We start from the raw sequence: 18584 nt of genomic DNA, 5'->3' as shown, positions 1-18584 counted from the left end.
ATGCCGGGGTCTGGAGGATGGCATCATAAAACATGGTAGAGGTTTCATTCTCTCCCAGTTGTTGAGAGCTTTAATTTAAACCCCACTGATTCTCAGTGAAGAGGAAGGAGCAGGGCTGTGGCAGTGCTGGGTGGCTGAGCAGAAAGTGGGTGAAGGGCTGTGGGGTTTTACCCTCAGACTATGAAGGTCTCGGGCTGGAAAATCACTCTGTGCAGAGCGGGCACACTGGGGAACATCAGTGCCGGGGCTGCAGGGATCGATGGGCTGGTGAGTGCCCAGGGGGATGGTTTTGCTCCCAGGGGCTCCAGGTGAATATTCACAATGCTAAGAAATAGCATGGGGCCAAGCAGGGAGCACCATGGGTACAGCAGGCCATGGGCATCCCAATCCCAAGCACCACTCAGGTTCAGAGGTCAGGGGCTCCCACCCTCCCCATCCTCCCTCCAGCCATGTGGATCTGCAGGAAGGGCCAGGAAAAGCTGCTTTTGCTCAAAGAAAACCCAGACCAAAACCTGCTAGATGCTGGCAGCTGCCTGGGAGGGGCTGATACCGCACTGCCCCACTTGGCTGATGATGGCTATCAGCAGTAAGCTTCAAATAACCGAAGTCAGACCCTCCCCAAAGCTCCCACCATCTGGCATTCCCTGCTTGGCCCTGGGTTCCCTGCAGCCCTTCTGTCTGCTTGTTTCCAGAACAGTGGACTTTTCCTTGCCCTATAACTGGGTCTCACTGGGAGTGAAAGGGGGCATGTGGATGCCCCATAACCTGCAGGGCACCAAAGAGGCACAAGAAGAAACCAGACTGGTACTTGATGTTGCTTAAACAAAGGGTTGAGATGGAGATGTGTTTGCCAGCTGGAGAAAGATCAAAATCAATATGGAAAGAATATGCTGTTTTCCAGCATGGAGATTAACACCAATTGCTTTGAAAAAATAGTTGAAAGTATCCAAAGTGAAATGAGCACAGCTATTTTTAATGTGTTTACGTTTTTCCTTTTTTTCCTGTTACCTAATGCATACTCAGCTGAGCACTGAGGTATGCACAGGGGAAACTAAGGCACTGAACAGGGGCATTTCTTGCACAAAAGCTTTCTTGCAAAGCCCAGCATGGAAAGGTCTCCTACTCCGGACTCTATCCACTGTGAAGCTGCTCCCATTGCTGGGAAGCACAAAACCCTGCAGATCTGAACTTCTACTCTCAGCCAAATGACTTTGTTGAGTTTTCTTTCTGCAGGAATTTCTTGCCGTGTCCAAGTTCTGAATTCACCTTCAAAGCTGTCCTGTGCTCTGCTTTTGGCATGGCTGCAGAGCAACTTTCCTCAGCTCTTGCAGGCAAAAGCGATGCTGGAGGGTTGCTGGTGGCATTCCTGCTCCCATGGATTTTGTTGGCTTTGGTCATCCCTGGTGCCACCTCCCTTTAGTTGATGCCCCTTCCTATCTGCTTCTGGCCCTCCCTCACATGTTTGCAACAGAAATACCGCTTTGGTCTGGTGTTGGTAGAGGAGGAAAAGTCTGAGTGTGAAAGCACCAACAGGCAGAGGCAGAGCTGTGAGAATAACCTGTCCCCACCAGGCAGAGCATCAGGTGGCTTCTGAGGGTGTCCATGTAGAGCAGGGAGCTCTGCTGTGTGCTTCCAGGACAGAGGAAGATGCTTATTCTTCATGTTATGACAGCATCAGCTGCCCCATCCCAAGCCAAACCTTTGCTCTGCTCGGTGCTGTACAAACACAGATGATTAATGGCATGGTGCTTCTTTCTGACAGCCAGATCTTCAAACTCCCCTTGGAGAGCTAAAAAAATAAAAATAAAAAAATCAGAAAGGAAAAAAATAAAGACAGGAAATCCGAGCTGCCTTTGTGGCCAGTGGGCTGGATCAGCGCGTGCTTCATGCACAACGCCAAAGCCGCCTGCCCTCACCGAGCACCCCAGCACCAAGCAGTCACGTCCCCAGTCCACCCCGCCCATGGGTGCTGCTGCAGTGACCCAGTGTCATGGGAAGGAGTCCTGAGCAGGGACAGGGGAAGCCCTGAGCGGCAGCTCCCCCGGGGCTCTGCACACCCCACCAGCACCTCCTTGTGAAGCACGTGGTGCTGCCACCAGCCTGCAGAATTAAGCTCTGTCGGTCGTCCCTCCTCCAACTGACCATCGAGCTCATTCCCAGGAGCCAGAAGACTGGAAAAGCATCACCAGGAGAAACATATGGCTACAAACAAAGCTCTGGAGGTGGAAGTGAGCAAAGGGGGAAAGTATGCTGTTCTGTCATGCACAGATCTTGCTCTCCGGTCATTGGGATGCTGCGGGATGCACTTCCTCCCCTGGCTGCAAATGGGTCTGGGCAGGGCACAGCTGCTCCGTGCCCACATTTCCACCTCCAGCAAACGTTTGGAAACACACTCTGTGAATGCAGCTGTGAGGGAGATACATGGAAATGCCCCTCAAACAAAGCAGCCCCCAGCCCCAAGTGCTCTAGAGGCAAAAAGATTCTGCCCAGTGTTTGGCTGGGGTGGGAGATTGGGTCACTTCAGTCAACACAGCAGAATGAGGGATGGAGGTGGAGGAAACTGGTATCATCTCCTCACAGATATGCATAACCCAAACACCATTGCCTTCCTTCCAAGCATGGTCTGGCCCCTCCATCCATCCCTGAGTGTCTCATGATGCTAGAACCAGGACGCAAGAACCCTGTAGACCAGGACACACTGCTTCACCCACTCAGACAGAGGCAGATGGAGCCAGGCTGGAAAGAATGAGCTGCTCTCCATTCCAAGTGAGAAACGCAGCTGAAAAAGCCATCTGACCTTTGTCCCAACCAGGTGTTTAAAAAGAAAAAGGAAAAACAAGAAATAATCCTGTTTTGAGCACAGCTGCTGTTTTGGTCATTAGATGTCCAGGCAAATCACCTCTCAGGATCATCCTCAGCAGTTGAGTTGCCTGAGCACAGGCACTGTGGCAGCCAGGGAAGGGTTAGGGAATGGAAAACGCCTGCAAGCTGCTTGTCCCACAGCCCCACCAGAGCTGACGCAGTGAAGGAATGCAAACCCCCATGCCTCTTGCCTGCAGCTTTAAACCCCTTCCTGCTTGGCTGTTGCCAGAGACGTGATGAAGCAGGAACAGGCCAGATTGGATCAGGACAGCACCAGTGGTCCTGCTGTGCTATGGGACACGCTGCAGGGAGGAGAGAAAGGGGAACTGCATCCCCCATCACCTGGGGAAACTGAGGCAGGAGGGAGCTCTGCACTAAACCAGCTGCCTTTTCATTTACACAACCTGAAGTATTTCCCAAGCAATGCCAGGGTTTTATTGTTATTCCTCTTTCAGCCTTGGCATGGGGGAGCTGGCACACGAACAGCAGCATGAGCACTTTACAGCCTAGCACTGAGGTTTGTCTCACCCCCAGTGCTGAGCTTGCAGTCACCCTGTGGGGATGGAGCAGCACTTCCCCAAGGGATGGAGACCTAGCAAACCCATTGCTGGAACAGCCCGAGGAAGAGATGGTCCCTTGCCAAGTAAAAGGCAAAGTGCAGGGAGGGGCTCAAAGCTACCGAAGCAGAATGGAAGTGGTACTGCAGTTCATGAGGACCCCATCCCTGCTGCACGTCACAGACCGCAGACAGTGGGGCTGGCCCATAGCTGGTGGTGGACATAGCACAGCTGCCAGCTCCACTCCATCTGCACTGTAACCACTGAGCCCTCCAAGCACACCCCCAGCCCCTTCCTCCCCATTCCACATCTCCTGGGCTGGTCTTGTGGCTGCTTTAAGCACAGGGAGGGGATACAGAATTCATCAGACCTCACATTTCTCGGGGATTAAATCATCCAGCTCATTTCTCTGAGGGAGAGAAGTCCAATCCCCCCCCCTTTTTCCTTTTTTTTCCCCTGCAGGGCCGAGCAGCCACTCATTAGCTCTTGGCAGCGGGGCATGGTGCATGGCCAAGTGCTGCTGCGTGCTCAGCTCACAACCACGGCGCCAGGGGCTGGGAACTGCGGGGCACCAACCAGGCCCCCATCCCTACCCCACAGTGCCCCTGCCAGCGGCACCCCGACCCCAGCCTGCCACCAGGACATCGTGTCCTCTCCTCTCCTGGGATGGGTGGCCCAGTCCACACAGGTCTCTGCCTGTTCAGCAGTGGTTTGCACTGGAAGCACACAGGACACAAGGACCTTTCTTCCCCCTGAGCAAGGGCTGCATTTTTCCAAGCTGTGCTGGGTGTGACAGGCCTCCAGGAGTGCGGAAAACAGCTCCCATCATTCCCTGTCTGGGTGTACTATGGAAAAGACTGGCTTATCCTTGCTCATGCAGCGTTAGGGCTGGTACTTTAGATAAGCAAAGAGAAAGTGACCCCAGGCTCTGGGGCCCCATAGGGCTGCTCCTGAGGAAGTAGCTGCTTTCACCCTGCTCAGCGTCACTGCTCCACCCCAGAAGTCTCATCCTGCCCACTGGGTAGGATGAAATGAAGTGCACTGAAAACCATGAAAGCAAATACTCCAAGCCAAGCACACAATTTGCTGGTGGGACCCATCACCACAAGATGCTGCTCAGGCTAAAGGGTTCCATGGGATTTAAATAAATACATGAAAAATATGTGAGGGTATGCCCACATGTCGGGAGACTGCTGTCATTCAAGGTGGCAAGAGCAATGGGAGCAATGAGCAGAAAAGCACTGGGGACAGAGAAGTAAAGGAGTCACTAAGCTGTGGTGGACATCTGCCTGTTTCTCAGGTGATGCATTATGCCCCTGGGGGGATGGAAGAGATTACTCAGCTGTTGGCATGCAGGTGACACAGCTCCCCACTGGCTGCAGTGCTGTCCCAAAGCCTCTGTCACCTCCCTTGCTCTGTCTGGGTGTCAGTGCTGGCTGTTTACAAAGGAAACACCTGAACCGCATCTGGCCCTTCCAGCCCTCCCTTGGGTTTGGCCTTCATCCCTGCCTCCTCCTTCTTGCCCAGTATTTTTCCTCTCCAAAGACAGGAGCCAGCTGCTTCCCTTGCACGACATCAGCTACACTGTGAGCCTGGCTGCTCCCCAGGGTCAGGGGGGCACAAAGTGCTGCAACCCACCGGTGCCTGGGGGACTGCTCCCATCCCCAGCATCTGCTTTCCCACAGTAGCCTCAGAGACACTGACTGGGGTGATGTGGGATAAGACTGATGGACCTGGAGGGTAAGAACAGCTCCTTCCCAGCAAGCAGCCCCATCTGGAGAAGGCATGGCTGGGGACATCTTGCTTCTTAGCAAATATGCTCCTCCTATGATGACCTGACGGGCAGAATGATGATGCTGTCCCTTCCAACACAGCAGCCCCTTGCCTGCTCAGCTGTCCCCTGGAAAATCTCAGCCTGAGCAGCAGACAGCTCCAACAGCCTCACTGCAACAGCTGACAAAAGTACGTGAGACATCCTGAGCCAGGGCTGAGCCGCACGTCTCAGGTGGGGATATTTCCTACATGAAGTCCCTTGCTGTGCACTGAGCACGCAGCAGCGCAGTCCCCAGCTCCACACCATGCACGTGTGATGGGAAGGTGAAAGCAGAGCACAGGAGGCTGGAGGTGATGGATATGCAGCCTGAGCTGGGAAGCAATCTCAGTGGCCCTGTTCTATTGCTGCTCATTACACTTGGTGCGGATTTGCCTATATTGCTTGGCAGAATATGAGCAGCAAACAGGCCTCATCAAAACCCCAGAGATACCCAGAAATGGCTCCAAATATTACAGCTATAAATTCAGCTCATTTTCTAACTGCTCAGAGCTGCCAGGGAGGTTGACTCAATGCCTCTCCTGGTGACTTTGTGCCAAACCCCACCAGACACTGTTCCCCTGCAGCTCCTCATGAGGGTCTGCAATACACGTCCCATCATACCCCAAGCTCCCACTGGTGCAGCCTTCACTCCCACACCCCTTCTGTCCCCAGGGTCCCACCATCTATTCCCCACCTCCACTCCTGCCAGCTTTCCCCTCTCCCCTTGAACCACAGCCACTTTTGCAGCACTGCTGGTATCATTCAGATGTACTTAGTCTGCTCCTTGAGGCCCTTCCTGTCTCTGCAGATTCCACTGGAGATGGGCTTCTTTTCTCTCCAGGTTGAGTTTCCCCATATTCTTCCTTTCACACGCTAGACCATACATGAGCGCCTGGCTGCCCCAGACACAGGACAGACCCAGCCCCACTGATCCCCTGGAGTGGGTTCTTGCAGGTAAGAGTTAACTCTTCTTCACAAGCTCCGCGTGTCCCTCAGCTGTGTACACTGAAGGCAGCATCAGATTTCCAAAAACATTCCAGGACTTTTCCTCCAGGGACTATATCCTCACATCTCCCCCGTAAACATTTTCCTTTCTCCTCAGGAAGAAAAGGGCAATAATTAACTCTGGATCGTCCCTGGGGTTATGAGAGCTGGGAATGCTTTACAACATGGACTTCTCACCCAGTCCTTTCCCCAGCCACTCATCACCCAAATATTTGAGGCCCGCTTGTGCAAAGAGCAAATTGTGTAAAGGGACGGAGCAGAAATCTGGGCAGCTGCTGGCTCTGACAGCTGCTCAGAAGGGGATGCGAGCACAACCTAAGATCCAAAATTGGAGTATCAGCATCTACCATCCAAAAGGAGCTACTGAGGTTCTGCAGACCCCAGGGCTCCCTGTGTTCCCATTTCAGGGGTGAGAGCTAGGGGCTGTTTGACAGCAAAGCCAAACACAGTCCCTAATCCACTTGCTTCAGCCCTGTCCTTTGCCACAAAGCTGGTCAAGGGGATGGCCGTGGCCATGTGCCCTGTGCCACCACAGCTGCCAGCATGCAGAGCCCTGGGGGGAGCACCCAGAAACATCCAAGAGTCTTCATTTCCCATTAAGGGCATTACTGAGGGTAAAAGCAGAACTAAACTGAGGTATTCTGATCGTATCAAAAAATAACATTTCCTGCAGCTCCAAGTGAGCACCATTTTAAGAGAAAATTCTTTTGTTCTCATATTATTTTGGAGTGGAGGGAAAAAAGAAAAAAAAAAGAAAAAGAAAAAGAAAAAAGAAGCAGAACGTGCAGCCTTTCCAGTGGAACTGAAAACCCTCCTCCTGTCCAGCACAAACTGCTGCTCACTCCCCTTTTAAGCGGAGGAGCACAGGGGCTCAGCAATGAAGCAGCAATGCGGTGGCAGCACGGAGACTTCTGCCTCCCCAGGCAGTACAGGGAATCTCAAAAGGAAACGCCTTGGCAGAAGTCCCAGCTGGTCTCACATAGACCCCAGAGGCCCTGAGCCGAGGTTATCAATCACAGATGGACTCCAGCTCCAGGTTTATTTTCCTGGCTGTGTGGTTTCTGCTCTGCTCCATAACTATGTCTGCATGGAGACAGTCCAGTCGTTACACAAGCTTCAAGATAACTCCTCACAAACCACAATGAAAATTGGGAGGAAAGGAGATGAAAGGAAACAGCAAATAAATCACACTGCTCCTGTATTTTCCACCTAGCTGAGCTCCATCCCTTATCTCCCACCTTTTCCCTCTTGCTCCCGGCTGCTCTGCAGCTCGGCCCCACAGCTCTGTGCTCAGCCCTCTCCTCTCAAAGCAGCTCTTAACCCAGTAGCTGGGAGGGGATAGCCAAGCCTGGGTGGGCTGAACCCCTTTGAGTGGGGGAGTGGGGTGTAGGTCAGGCTGGAGCCCCCCGTCACTGTTCCTGGGCAGATGGAGGCAAAGCTGAGGCTGGGCTAAGGCAGGGGGATCTGGACCTTTGTGTGGAACATCTGCCAGAGCAAATCCCCCTTCCCAGTTCCTGAGACTCCATAATGAGTTCCCTAAGTGCTGGAGACAAGAAGATCCTCAAGAAGAATGCAGCTGGAACCCCAAAACTCTTCCATGCGGGTGAAGGGCTGGAGCAGCCAGCACAGCCCAGGATCCAGGGGTTAAATCCCCTGGCTGGTGAGTCAGAACTCTTTGATGCAGCCAAAAGGAGCTGAGTAATATGTGTATCTGCAGAGGTCACACTGCCTCCTCTCTCCTTACGCCTGTTACTCATGCTGCTCCTTCCCACTCTCCCTCTGCAGCATGGACTTCTCTCTCCCTCAAGCTCATCAGCTCTCTTTACTACTGTTGCTATTAATTATCAGCGTTAGCACAGCACTGAGGAGACCCTGGCAACAGCTGGCAGCCCTATGCAGTGCAGTGCTGGTACCATTGGAGCACAGCACAGTGATGGGTACCAAGCGCTCACCCTGCTCCCTTTCATCTTCCTCTCTCCTACATGGATATTCATCACCCTCCACTCTGTGGTTTCATTCAGAAGTTCTGAGCAGCAGAATTTCTATAGGACTCACTCTGCTGCCAGCTCTGCAAAGCCGCTTAATCCCAAGTGATGAGGCAGGAGCTGCTCTTGGAGCTTTGTGTCTCTAAAATGACAATCTCAATAATCCCAGGTTGCTATGAAGCACCTGGGCAGCCAGAAAGACTTCCCTGCATTTAATCAAATCATTTAATTAGGTTGTCTAATAAGCAAGGGAGCTCTGGGAACATCAGTGTTTCCCTGTTCTCATACAGCGTTTGAAGCACGGATTTATGGCAGAGCCATTAAGATCCTAACAATCAGATTTAATCCATCACAGCAAAGCCTCCCTGCTCCTGTGCTCACAGGACCCCTTCCCTTGGGAGCTGTGCAAAGGGGTGGCTGTGGTCCAGGGCACCCATCGAAGCATCCCACCACTGCCAGCTCCTGCAGGGCAGCTGCAGCAATGGGTATTTCCTACATGTGCAGCTTGACCCACTCAGTCCCTGATCAGCTCATCGCCCTTCTGGTTATGGAGAGGGATTGCAACGCCAACTCGCTCAGCAGCAGCGAGCATGTATCCAGGGGCAGGGCAGCTTGAGGGGCTCCCCCTCCTTCCTGCCATTGCATTTCGCACCCGAGTGCCTGTCCTACATCAGCTGCCCCAAGCAGCTTGCAGCATCCACTGCATGCCGTACTGCTGCCATCCTCCACTCCCTTCCAGATGGATTTGCTTTTCATTTCCCAATCTGGGCCTTTGTGTTTCTTGCAGATGTTTCTAACCTCTCTGTCCTCTCTGGTATTTGCAAATCTTCCCAGTTCTGCATCCACAGAGGATTTTGTGCATGTGCTACTTCCTTCCTCATCCACAGCATTGCTGAATCCCAGTAAACACACTGGTCTCCATGGGCCACAACTGGACCTGCATTTTGAATCTTCCCTGCCTTGCACAGACCTGAAAACTCTCAATTGTAGACACAAAGATTTCCACAGCCAATTCAAGTTCGTGAACCCCACACATCTGTTGGCCACAGCTGAGAACACACAGCATCCTTGGCGCACAGCAAGCACCAGAGCCCACAGTAGGGCTGGAACCGCCACCTGCATCTCACCTCCCCACCTTTCACCTCCCCATGCTTCTGCCATTCCCCCAGGGCCTGAAAGTTGGCTGCAATTACTGCGTTCAGGGCAACTGCTAACTTCCCAGTTAATGTAATCACTGGCACCCAGTAATTAACATCTGCTTCTCACCCCTCATCAGGGACATGTTAGGAGGTCAGGAATTTGCAGGCTCTGGGCACTGCTGTGCCTTTCACTGGAAGTGAAAGAGCTCAGCCTGCTGTGCCAGCAGCTCCCATCACATTTCCAGCCCTCAGCTCCAATCCCTGGCCCCTTCCCTCCCCATCTGAAGCCAGATCCCCGCAGCACGCGTGGCCCTTGGCCTCCTCTGGCTCTGAAGGAAACATGAAGCTGTCAAAGCAACCCATGGCAGCCTCAGATAATTTCTTCCCTTTCCTTTTCCCCTACATTTTGCAGCAGCCGCCCCATGGTGGCAATGGCAGCCCTGGGGCAAAGACACTCACCCTGTCCCGATGCTCACTGTGGCTGCAGAGCCCTGCTAGGCCTTCCACCTGGCAAGCACCAGCATTTCATAAGGAATACAAAGCTCCCAGCAGGACCAGCACCCACTGCCCTGCACAGCACCAGGCCAGATCTCCTGCATGCTGCCCCCATGCAGAGCACGCCATTTGCCATCATTAGCAGTATGTGTAATGAGTCCAATTAGGAGAGCTGGAAAGCTCCAGGGAGCTGCAGCTCTGCTTTCCCAAATGTCAGGTGGAGGTGGAGCAGCAGAGGAAGTGTGTTCATCTCAAAGGCATCTGTGCTGTTGCTCCAGTGGAGGCAGATGCTCTGGTAGCAACTTCTGCAGCCCCACAACTCTCTGAGGATCTGCTCTCATGCAGGTGGAGGGCTGCAAAACCACAGCCAAACCCCAAAACTGTGCCCAAGGCAGCTTCAAGCCCTTGGCTGCTTTCCCCAGCATCTTCACAACACAGCCAGGGAGTACCACTGCTTGGGAAGTGGTGGCACTGATCCTTCCCTAGTGCAACCAGCACAGGGGCTGGGGACATTTCCTGAGAGGAGGGGTGGCATGAGACTGGCCTGGTGCTGGTAGCGCTCACAGTGGGTCAGCATCTCTCCCCCGAGACCAGCAGTGTAGCTCCAGGGGCAAAGGCATCTGTTTGTTTTTCAGCACAGAACGAGACTTTGCTGGAGCTGGAGGAATTCATCTCACTGAAAGAGCCTTGTTTTTCATGGAGGAAATGAGACAGAGCACTTTTAATAGGAAATAAAAACACGTAAAATAAAGAGAAACTGAGACACAGGCCTGGAAAAATGTTGAGCCATCCAGCTGTGTCTCGCCAGCAGCTCAGCCCCGGCCAGCAGGCATCACTGTGCACTGCTCTGCCCCTGTCCCAGCACTTACAGACAGGGCCCAGGGCACAGAACAGGCACTGCCCAACACCAACGAGTTGCTGATGAGTGCAGGTCCGTGCTGTGATGAGGACAACACAAAAGGAATAGAACCACAGGGGCACCTGAAGCCCTGAGTCTGGTAGACCTCTGCTGATGAACCCTGAGCTGGCCATGGGACTGACGGCAGGGCAGGGGCTGGTCTGCTTCACAAGTGAGCAGCACACACTTCAGCAACCCTCAGGGAAACCAGGCACAGGCTGGGGAAGAGATTTTCCAGCTGTTTTACAGGGATTTGCACTGGGATCAGGGACAGTTCATGGTTCATAACTTATTTGCATTGATTAAGTGAGAAACTTAAGCAGCGCAGGAAGGGTTTGGTGTTGGGGATGGTGGCTGTGAAGGGGAACACACTGTGCTAGAGCCCTGGAGACACCACCAAGAGCAGCTCACAGTTCCACGGTCTTGCAGCAATGCTCTGATTAAATCGGAATGCAATACACATCCGGAGGCTTTGCTGCAAATCCATCCTCCCCCATCTGGGAGCACAGCCGGTGTCCCAGGAGCAGCCCCACGCCTGTCACCATCGGGAAGGACAGGAATCAGCAGATCCCATCCTGGGGGTAAACACTGCCCTGAAAATTGTCCCCCCAGCCAGCAGGGCAGCTGTACAGCCTGCCCTTACCCTAACTGTTTGCTGAGCAAGATGTCCCCATAGGACATGCATCCCACACAACAGCCAGAGCTCCTGACACCCAGCCCTGTCCCAGCACGCCCCATCTCCCCAGTATCACTTGCTCACCCGCCCAGCCACCCCCAGTTTCTTTCCACCAGACACCATCCTGACATATGAAGTCAAACTGCTCCTTACATAGCTCTTGGCTATCGCAGAAAGCAGCCGTAGCTATGGGTGCAAACAAGCAATGTTTCCATCCCAGCCTTGTTCCAGCCCTGTCCTGGCTGTCTGCACAGCCACACCCAGGACCCAAGCTAAGCATGAGGAGATGCAAGGTTTGGTGGCTGTGTCCCCGAGTTTCTTAAAACCATGGGGATGCTGCCCCATGCCTGGATCCCACAGACTGTGTGCAGGCAGCCACCTTGGAGCCTCAGCATCTCCCGGCAGCAGTGTGGGGCCAGCATCAGAGATTAAACCCTTTGAAACACTCCTCATAGGCAACCTGCAGGGGATTCCTGAACCTGCAGATGCTTCAAGACAACCTCAGTCAGAAACATTTAACTGAGATAGCTGGGAGAGAGGGGGGGGAGGGGGGGGGTAGGGGTGGAAAGGGGAGGAGAGGAGAGAGCAATGCAGCTCTCATGGAGCAGAGAAAAGCTGGGAAGGAGCTTGGAAAGTGGGGCTGAGGAACAAGGAACTTCCCAGTGATGGGGGCTGCTGGAAACCTCCAGGACCATCTTTGCTGTCTGGAGTAAAGCTGGGAGAAGGAGCCAGGAAGAGAAGGCTAGAAGGAATTTTAAACGACTCTTGCAAACGTTTCCCCAACAAAAACCCCTTTAGTCCCAGGGCGCCTGGCCGTTTGTGTGGAGCCAAGTGTAACATTTGTGCATGTGGAGCTATAAGGAAATGTGTTTATTTTTCAGCACATTTGATGAAACACTGCATGCTGGGGGGGGGGGGGGGGGGGGAGCAGAGCTTTCCCCATGTCAGCAGGGCCACTGCCAGCTTATACCAGCTCTGAACCCCCAGAGCCCACATGCAACCACAACCAGGACACCCACATCACTTCTCCTGAGCAGCCACAGCATTGGGCCCAAAGCTCATGCAGGGTTAGGCAGATGAATGAGAGGAGGGGTGAGTGTGGTGCTTGTGCCAGAGCAGCAGCAAAGCATGACAGCAAGTGGCCTAGAGCAGACCAGGGAGCTCCCTGGTACCACACGCAAGGCAAAAGCCTTTGTCATGCTTTAAAACAAGCAGATGTGTTCCCACCACTCCCTTGACACTGCGGGGAAGAAGCCCTGCTGGGATCAAGGCTATCTTTGGGCTGATTCCCCTCTGGGGGTCTCTGGGAGACTGTGCCAGCAATGACAGTGTTAGCCCGCGGTTTCTTGTTAAACACACCTGAATGGAGACATTTACTTAGGATTACACATTATTAACAGCCACAGCAGGAAAAGGTCGGGGAAAGAAAAAAGCCGATGTTATTTCCCAGGGGAGACGCTCAGCAAGAGGATGCTTCCGGGATTTCCTCCAGCAGCTCCATAACAAAGGGGAACTTTCCACATTAAAACACCCAGGGAAAGGAGTGTCCCAAGGGGAGGCCTTGGCAGTGGTGAGCAAGGTGTGGCGCTGGGATGCCCTGTTATGGTGCAGCAGAGGCCAGGTACCTCTGGCAGCATGCAGCCGTTCACCAGCAGCCCTGGAGGCTGTGACGTGAGAGGATTAATTAATTTTTACACACTGCTCAGCACTGGGCTGGGCACAATCATGCATTATTCATGCATTCAATAACACAGCTGATTTATTAATGAGGAGGTCAGACTCCCTGGAAACGAAGGCTTGTTGTAAAATCACTTTGAGCTGGGATGTTTCAGAGGAGCCGCTGGAGCAGAGCCGGCGCTGGGCTACAGTGCTGGGATGAGAACGGCACGCAGAGCTGCCCTGTTCCTTCCAGCCCATTAATCCCCACGCTGCTTCAGAGGCGCACGTTCCTGCTCCAACACCAGCAGACAGCCGTGCAAATGTAATGCGGGCGTCGGAGGAGCAGAGCGGGTCCGTAGGGCCTGGCTGCCTCCTCCCTGCTGCAGCCATGGAGGACCTGGGGAGCCAAAGAGACCCAGAGCGGACACATCAGCATCTGGGCCTCGCAGGGAAACGGGAGGAGAACACAGGCAGCCAACCCCTCCCTCCTGCTGGCTCAGTGGGGAAAGCTGGAGCCACCTCCAAGCCAAATGAAGGGAAGAAATTAGTGCTCCTGGCCTCCTGCTGCAAACCAAGGAGAGCAGGGCTGGGGGAGAGGGATCGATAGCGAGGGGTGTGGGGAAGGGACACAGCCTTGGGTGTCAGCATGCAGTGGGGATACAGGTACCCTTCCCCGGGAGCAGCTCAGCCCCTGCAGTTGCCACCCTGTATGTCCCAGGCAGGGGTGGGCTTTGCTTTGTGCCGGAATGGTGTCAAGATTTCCAGGCTCCAGTGCTTGGGGCTGTGGAGAAGGAGCCGCTTTGATCGTCGCTAATTATTGCTGCTGGGCTGACAGCACTCTGCTGTCCCACCCCCAGCTCAGCTGTGCCCACCCACATTCCCCATCACCCCACGCTGCAGCGGGTTCGTAGGTGCTGCTGGTGGGGCTGGAGTCCCACATCCACCTTCAGCCGGGTGGACGGACAGACAGCACCAGCAACATGCTCCACAGCCTGGCGTATGACAGAGGTCCTAGAGCACCACTGCTCCAAACTGCAGGGATTAAACCCTCAATGCACGTCCCCCTCGATGCTTTTTATTCCCCCTGAACTGCAAAGGCACTGCCAGGTCCCCGAGTTCCTGCTGAACAACACAATTCGGCTGAACAGAAGCAAAAACAGAGAACGCCCACGCCCTCCTCTTGCTCCTGTTTATTTCCAAAGCTTTTCTAGAAAAGAAAAGAAAATAGAGAAAAGAGGAAAGAAAAGAAAAGAAAAGAAAAGAAAAGAAAAGAAAAGAAAAGAAAAGAAAAGAAAAGAAAAGAAAAGAAAAGAAAGGAAAAGAAAGGAAAGGAAAGGAAAAGAAAAGAAAAGAAAAGAAAAGAAAAGAAAAGAAAAGAAAAGAAAAGAAAAGAAAAGAAAAGAAAAGAAAAGAAAAGAAAAGAAGCTAAAACAGATCTTCCCTCAATATAGAGGAGTGGTGCAGCTGAGTGTGGAGATGGGAATCAGAGAGTAGAGGGCAGAGCTTTGCTCCAGCTCCTCTGACCATGGGCTTGGAGGCTGCCGGCCGTGGGACCTGAAATTTGTTTGTGAGCACGGGAAGCCAGGTGGCAGAGCAGGCAGGAGCACTAATGGGTTTCCCAGGCAGTTGATGTTATGCTTAAAAAAAAAAAAAAAAAAGTCTCATTTTTCGGATGCTTTAGAGAGAAAAACAGTCTGTGCTCCACTGGGGAGGGGAGCTCAGTGCAGTGCAATGACCTTCCTGAACCAGGGTATGCAGGGGAGCAGGGACGCTCCCTGCCCATCACATGGCTGTGGGCAGCAGGCAGGACCAGGTCCCACCTTCACTCCTGTTCCCCCAGCCCTGCTGCCCCTACCCCCCACCCTGAGCCATCCTCATTTCTGAGATGGATAGAAACGGGGGCTGTGTGTGTCAACCACATCAGCACTGTCTGGCAGGAACGTGGCAGGGACGCACAGCAGCATGCACGTTGCCTCTTGTTTGCTCCCTGGTGCAGCTCAGGCTGCTGGTTATGATTTATTAATCTCTGCATGGGTTTATATTTGGCTCCAAGAGTGTCTGCAGCCGCTTGCAGAGAGTGTTGGGTGCTGGGCTGTCAGTTTACACTGAGTGAGGCAGGGACAGGGCTGGGCTGGGACCCTGGAGCTCTGCTTATGGGAAATGTGATTGAGATCTTCCCCATCCAGGAGCCTCAGACGATGGGCTGGAGTGAACCTGTTCCCTTCTGCTGTTTGTTCAGGAGAGCTGGGAGGGTTCTGAAGGGAGCCAAGTGCTCAAAGGGCCTTTGACAACATGAATCGAGGTCTCTGACCAAAGAAACGCTTCATTTTTTTTCCCCCTTCTGCTCCTTGGACAGCTGCAGCCAGCATCTGGCAGCCGTTCATGCAACCTTGATGCAAAGTGAGGAAAGAAGGAGAAAGATGGAAGGTTCTTCCCTAGCAAGCTTCCCTTTGCTATGGTAATGTTCTCAGCACAAAGCAGACGTCCAGGGGCAGCCGAGGGAGCAACTGCGTGAGGAAACACTTCATAGTTTCCAGCTCTGTTCTAAATTAGGCACTTAACCTTTTCAAACACATTTGCTGGTGGTTGCAGTGAGCTCTGAACCGCTTTCTGCACAGCCCAGGGCTGCACTGCAAGGAGTGCTTCCATGAGGAAATCCAGCAGGTGGGGTTTGCAGAGAAGTGGATCGGAGTGCACACAGATATTCCGAGGCCATTTGTTACCCAGAGCCACACTGGTGGGGCCGTGGGGATGTTCCTGGGAGTACATTGTCCATCCCATCATAACCTGCAGATGGTTATTACTACATTGAGTTCTAAGGCCCCAGAAGCAGCCCATAATTACAATGGGACAGAGCAGAGCCTTCCCCAGTGCTGTGCAAAGCAGAGCAGGGGGGCAGGGGACAAGTCAGGCTTTTCTTTCCCTCCGCTTGTGCCATCTGCCAGAATAGATCTGGGGGGCAAAAGAGCCATTTGCAGCCATCTCCCACCTGTTTCAGCCAGGAAAGACCCAGGCTGAGCCCTTGCAACTCACTGCACACAGGGAAAGCTTTGCAGCACATCCCACGGGAGGAGCTGCGCCTGCACCCAACTCAAAGTTTCCAGCAGAGCCCCATGGCCCCACTGCCGTCACGCTGTCTCCAAGTGACCAATTCTCATCACCTCAAATCTCATTTCAAGAATGTTGTTTGGGTTGCAGAAAGTACGCCTAAGAGAGGAAAATAAAGAGAGAGAGAGAGAAAAGAGAAGGCCAGGATGAGATGAGAGACGTTTCACTCTGCCTTTCCGAGCTGACCACTGTATTTCTGGAGAGGAGAGCACAGCCCCAGCTGCAGCAGCTGCCAGATGTTGACTGCATTCCCTCTGCATGGCTTGGCCAGGGCTGAGTCCCAAAGATCTGCTCCCACTCCCGCCAGGATTTCCCCACATTTGTCCCCTTCCTGGTCTGGTTGAGCTGCTGGTGCTGTGGACATTCTTAGAAAGCAAGAGGGATCTGCCAGCTGAGTTTGGCTTCAGAGGTGGGGGTGATAACCGTTGTTAGATGACAACCACTGGGGAAGCTGTATGGCTGCTCCGCTGGGCACAAGAGGGACAAACCCCTCTGCGGGCATCCACTGAGGGCTTGGGAGCCTGGTGAGGGGATGGAGAGGTGAGGAAGAGAAGGTTTGGCTGCAAACATCTGGAAGGACCACACAAACCTGGGAGCCACAGTCCCAAAAGCTCAGGAGGAGCCTCTGGGAGCCCCCAGGTGAAAGCCCCAGGTAAGCAGAGCCAGCACCCTCCACCCAGCAGCACTGCAAACATACAGGCACTGGAAACAAAAAAGAAAATCAGGAGAGGGAGAACAGAGCAGCAAGCAGCTCCAGCATGGCCGAAACTTCTTGGAAAGGTAGAAGAGGCAGTAGTGACATTTCCATGAGTATGAAGGGAAGCTGCTCTGAAGTAGCTGTGCTTAATGATGATCACTGGTTTTGGATGTGTGTGGGACATTTAATAGCTTGGCATCCACTGGAAAGAATGAGACTTATCCCTAGCAGGAGCATCAGATTGCTTTGCTTCTTCATTACACAGTAGAGAATTTGCTACCTGTGCCAGAGTGGTGGTCCATGCATAGGACAGTGCTCCATGCTCCAAGTGCAGTGTTTGTAAATTAAAGGCAAATTTGGGCTGGGTTTGCTGGTTTCAGATACAAAGCTCAAGAGCATTTGATCAAAACAACTGGAACAAACCCAACCAAAATAGACACTGCTCATATCAGTTTGGTTTAGAAAACCAAAGCAAACCAATACAGACATCTGTCTGGCCCTGATGAGATGCAGACTACAATCATAAGCGTAACTCCGCCGGATGAGATTATGCAGCGATAGGGACCATTGGCTTTGAGCAAGCAGGACAGCATGTTCCCAGCTCCTGGTACCAGTTCAAGCCTTCCTTTGAACAGTGGGCCATTGGGAAGAGGTGTTTATAGTTGTCCAAAAAGTCTGATGAAAGCTGAGAATAGCTGCAGAAGCTTTGCACTGGCCTGAAATGAGCAGTAGCACTGAGGTCTTATCAGCAGCCATGCTCATGCCAGCAGAACCATACAATCAGGCAGGATCACCCCAAGAGTGGCTCAGGAGACAATGGCCACCTGGAACATGAGGTTGCAGGATTAACCAGATAAGATGTATATGTGTCTTTAGACAGCAGCTTTTCACTTTCCTCAGACAGCCCCAGAGTTGGGTCTCCCCCTGCACCACCCCCAGACTCCCCTCACATACATATCAAAGGTGCGAGCCCTTCTCAAGCTGCAGTAACAGTGCCCCACAGGGACAAAGAGGTGCTGCCAGCTCAACTAAAGCCCATGGAGGCTCAGAGAGCACAACCCCCCCCCTGCTTGACAAGGGTTTTACCTCCTTTGGGGCAGCACAGCCCCCCATCCTCTTTCCCCACCTGAAGGCAAGATTGCTCTGACTCGCCCGGAGCAAGCAGCACTCTGCCTGTAGCACCACAGAGAGCTGTGCTTTCCAGGCATGCTTGTCCTTCCCAGCCTCACATACTGGCACAGTCCCCACTGTACAGTTTGTCCCTCACAACCCTGTCCACGAACCACCCGCACATTCCTCCTCCCTACAGTGAGGAACACAGATTGATAAGGATCTTTGCAAGTGTCCCCAGGGGCAGAGGATGTTTTGGCTGGGAAATATCAATGGGAAGCAAGGAGAAAGCAAGCCCAGAGGGAGCGTGGCACCTGCCAAGCCCGCTAAATAACTGCAGGCTCCTTGGCAGAGCCAGGCATGCTGCTGGAACAGGGCATGGAGCAGCAGGCAATGGGCAGTCAGGGTTCCTCCTTCCTTCTCCCTGCAGGAGGAAATGCTTCAACAGCCATCAAAGAGCCATGGCCAGTGCTGAAGCATGCAGGGACAGGGACCAGGGATCAGCACCTAATAGTCCACAGCTTTGCACGACACAGTGGGCACTGCATAGCAGGAGGTGCTGCAAGCTGCCATGTCCCCA

Source organism: Excalfactoria chinensis, chromosome 23 (genome assembly GCF_039878825.1).
Source record: "Excalfactoria chinensis isolate bCotChi1 chromosome 23, bCotChi1.hap2, whole genome shotgun sequence".
In the NCBI taxonomy this organism is placed as follows: Eukaryota; Metazoa; Chordata; class Aves; order Galliformes; family Phasianidae; genus Excalfactoria; species Excalfactoria chinensis.
The sequence above is the reverse complement of the archived record's forward strand: the minus strand, read 5'-3'. Positions refer to the sequence as shown.